This window comes from Cygnus olor, chromosome 9 (genome assembly GCF_009769625.2).
Source record: "Cygnus olor isolate bCygOlo1 chromosome 9, bCygOlo1.pri.v2, whole genome shotgun sequence".
Lineage (NCBI taxonomy): Eukaryota > Metazoa > Chordata > Aves > Anseriformes > Anatidae > Cygnus > Cygnus olor.
In genome coordinates, this window is record NC_049177.1 from 14032441 (window position 1) to 14036609 (window position 4169).

A 4169-nucleotide genomic window follows, 5' to 3' on the forward strand; every position below is an offset into this window, starting at 1 on the left:
TATAATTACCTCTCTTGTGTCCATATGAAACTGTTTATCTAGTCTAACTTGTAGTCTGGGAAGAGTCCCCACAGAACATAGCAGGATGAAACCTGCAAGTCAGACAGGAATGATATTAGCTGTCTCAACAGCTGAAAGCAGAGCTTTTTCTAGCAGGTATTAGACAGAAACTATGGCTTTAATAGGGAGTTTCGCCTCCATGGATGAATTTATAGGTTGTTATAAAAATCTTATGGAAAACCTGCCTGATTTTCCCTGGAGCTGAAAGCACTCCCACTACAGATATTTCTGTTACAACCGAGCAAACGTTGTACTGAATGAGGACAGCTTGTCTGGTCTGGGGCTTTGTTAGATGTTCAAAGCTCAGCAGAGCCTCAAGCCCTCAAAGGAGCACAGCCCCAGCTGGAAGGACATTCAGACCGTCTGGATGGTTTCACGTCAAAAACCCTAAAGCCTTAACCTGAACGTCCCTAATCTTGCAGAAACTCAGGTTTCACAGGATGGAGCTCTTGCGCTCACAGATTGCCCGAGGTGATCCAAACCAAGCTGAGCACACAAAGCAGCGCTTAGACACTTCACAGGTCTGAGGCTTGTGACTGCAGAAAAACCTGCCAAGACAATCCCATATCACAGCTCAGGCAGGGTGGCTGTGCCACCAAAGTGACCTCCAGGAGTCTGGGGACAAAGAACCTGGAAGCTGGGCAGGGCAGAGTTGGGCTTTCTGGGCTTGATGGAGCAAGGGCGCGAGTCCCTGTGCAGCTGAGCGGCAGCAGCAGGGCTCAAGGAGAGGTACAGCCTCCATTCCTGGAAGTCTGTCCCTGCAAGACCCTGGCTGGTGATGCAGATGAAGCACTGCCCTGGTTTTAGTCCCTCGGGAGACCTGCAGAAACAAGATGCCCCAGGCACTTCAGCCTGGGGAGCTCAACGGTGCCTTTTGGAAGACTCAGGCCTGCTGTCATCAGGCAAGGAAATTAAAACAGAGAGGTAAACTACAGAGCTTTTCTCCAGGATGAGACTTTCTCAGAAATGATGCTGTACAACAAGATATTATCCGCTCAGAGAAGACTTTTGCTCAGCTGGTGAAAATACCGTGTGTGGGCTTTCAAACGTCTGGTGTAAGAGCTGGCAGGCACTGAGATGCAGGTGAATGCATGGCAGAAGTTTCCCCTCAGCTGGAAAAAACACGACCTGGTACAGCTCTGACTCAGCCTTGATTCCAAGGAGGTGCAGATGCTGCTGGGGCTCAGCACCCTCCTCCAGCTCGCTCACCCCTGCGTGCCGGAGGCACCTGGCCAACTCCTGCTGTGCCCTACCCCACACCCGGGCTGTTTCCATCCCTCGCAGGAGGAGCTGGATGAGCCCACAAAGGCCTGGGGACTTCATTTCCTCCTTCCCAGGAGGTGGGAGGGATAGCTTTTATTCCCCCAGCAGAGGCAGCTGGGCTGGATGGAGACATGGGCCGCTCTGTGAGCTGCAGGCTGCCCACACCCTGCCCTTCCAGGTACTAATCACCCCTTCCAAATAAGCCACCTTGCCACCTCTGCAAAAAAAAAATAAATCCACTTGTAAAAACATCTTGGACTGCTTTAATAAGGCTATTTCAGAGCAGTTTATTTACTTCATTGTGCACTATTTGCCTTCCCCCTTGCTTTTGGACTGCATTAGTAATTTTTCTCCCTCTGGACTAAAAAAGATTTGTGTTCCCACTCCCCCTCCCCCCAGTAGATGCAGAAAAACTGCATTTTGTTCCCTACTCTCTGGGCTTTCTATGTGCCGCCAGGACTGCTTATCACTTTTAATGGCTGTTCGTTTTTCTCCACACAACATGGGCCAAGGAGCACTGCCCTGTTCTGAGCAGTCCCGCAGACCAGCCAAGAGCCTCCTCGGAGAGACATGCCCAGGCCAGGGCTTATCAATAGCTGCCACGCTGCGTCTGCTGCTCTGCCTCAGCTCATTTACCCCTTTTGTATGTTCAGTCCCTTTCCTATGGCACAGCAGCACCCTTGGCATCTCTACTGATGTGACTAGGGCTAAAAACGCTCCTTTTTTGCCCCAAACTGGTATTACACGAAGCTGATTTCACATTTGGAAGCAAAACTCACATTCATCCCCTTGCATATATGGCTAGCTGTGAGAAAAGCCTGTAAGAGGTGGATGGGGAGGTGTCACAGCAGCCAGAGCTACATCCCCTCCAGCAAACCTGGCTCCCGTGTGGGCTGCAGCAGTGCCCAGCTCCCCGCAGTGACTTGCTCTGCCAGGGCTGGCTTAAATGATAGACCAAGCAGGCGTCTACCCACCCCCAGGAAAAGCTTGTGCTGCTAAAAACCAAGTTTGTTGGAGTAAAATATTTATTCTCAATTTCCTGTTAAATATCGCAGGAACAATGAATTTTTTTTCCTGGTAGTATTTTATTAGGAGATAGGGAGTTAATGGGAAAACCCAGCAAAGCACAAGCTGCCTCCTTCCCCTAGCAAACAGGGCAAGTCCAGGGCCACGTTTCCCTCTCCTAGCTCGCACAAGGACACAGCCCTCAGCTTTACCCTTGGACATCGCTGAGAAACCTTGGATCTGGTGGCTAGAGGCAACGCTTCACAGCCAGCAGGTCATTAGCAGCAAGCCCCTCAAAAGTACCTTGAGGAACAGCATTTAGGGATATTAACTGCCTCTGGCAAGAGCAACCACAGCGCTAAGGTCACCTCGTAAGCTGGCTTGCCTGGTGCTGCTCCAGCCTTTGCCAAGCCAGCCTTGCAGCCAAGCTTTCAGAGAGCAGCCCAAAAGCAGACCTGAAACGGCCTCTGGCCCGCAGCAGGCAAAGAGGGTAAAACACAGGGGCTTATTTTCTAGTTGGGAAAAAAGCTACAGTGAAACACCTTCGTGCTGCTTTGCCAGAGCCCGTAAGTTATTTCTTTTCTCTGCTTTTCTCTAAAGCACCAGAATAAAATTAAACCAGGCATTTGCATCAGTGTCCTGAGCGCAGCAATAGGCACTGCAGAGCTCCCTACTCAGGCCTGGTTGTAAACCAAGTGCTTGATATGAAATATTGCAGAGGGATTCATCACAGGGCAATTAGGCTTTAATCCAACTGCAGATTTATCCACTCGATGATTAAACCTGTCCTGGTTGCTAAAGACCTCCTAATAACAGAGGCATCAGTGCTTTTTTTTTTTTTTTTCTCCCTCATTTAGAGCATTTAAATCCCATATCAAGCTATTAACATGAATTGAAGGTTGGTTTATAATATAGGGAAGCACTATAAAGTTATCAGAATTTATTCTCAGTTGGGCAGCACAAATATTGGAGCATTTGCCATGCCACCACCCTGCAGGATAGGTCAAATGAGCACAGGAGCTCTGCACACCCACCAGGACGCAGTTCTCAGGAAAGCTTCTGAGAGCTGCCTCCTCTCTTCATCCAAGCACAACCCTTTCCCTAGTTTTTTCTCCAGGAGGACAAGATTACTTGCAGTACAAGAGGACGGTGAGCAAGAGGCTCTCTTTCTCCAGAGACACCCATGAACAGCCCTAGGCCTGGTGCCACCCACCACAGATTTATTTCCATTTTCTGTTTGGAGCCTCACTGGAGTCCGTCCCTTTTCTGCTGCCCTAAGCCTGGTATCAGAGACTTTCTTCTCATCTTCTGCATTTCCCTTTCTTATCATTCCTAATGCAGAAGCTCCTAGACTGCAGCTAAAGATAGACAGACAGACTCCCATTTCCAGACACGGCTCCCTACCTGAGTACCCCATCAGTGCAGCAGCAAGCCAAGCTGCTCCCCCAGTCAGCATTTATGGGCAGTACAGCTGTGCAGCCCACCCATCTCAGGTGAGATCAACCACCCTTAACACAGCACACCATGGGCCCTATTTTCCAGCTGCAGTTCCTTCTCTTGGTTTAGAGGTAGCCCTTTGCACCAGGCAGAGCTGGGGGCTGGCAAGGTGTACGCACCCTGGGCTTCTGCAGGCAGACTTGGGGGTGAGAGCGCCCTGTGCTGCTTCCTACCTGGTCCCTGGAGGTTCCCCACCTCTCCAGGGGTATTCCTCTCTCTCCCCCCAGGATTGTTCCCCTGGCTGGTCGTGGAAGAGTATTTCTCAGCACCAAGTGAACGCAGAGCACTACCTGTCTGTAGTCACCATGCAGGAGCTCAGCCTGCATGCACCATGCAAACACATT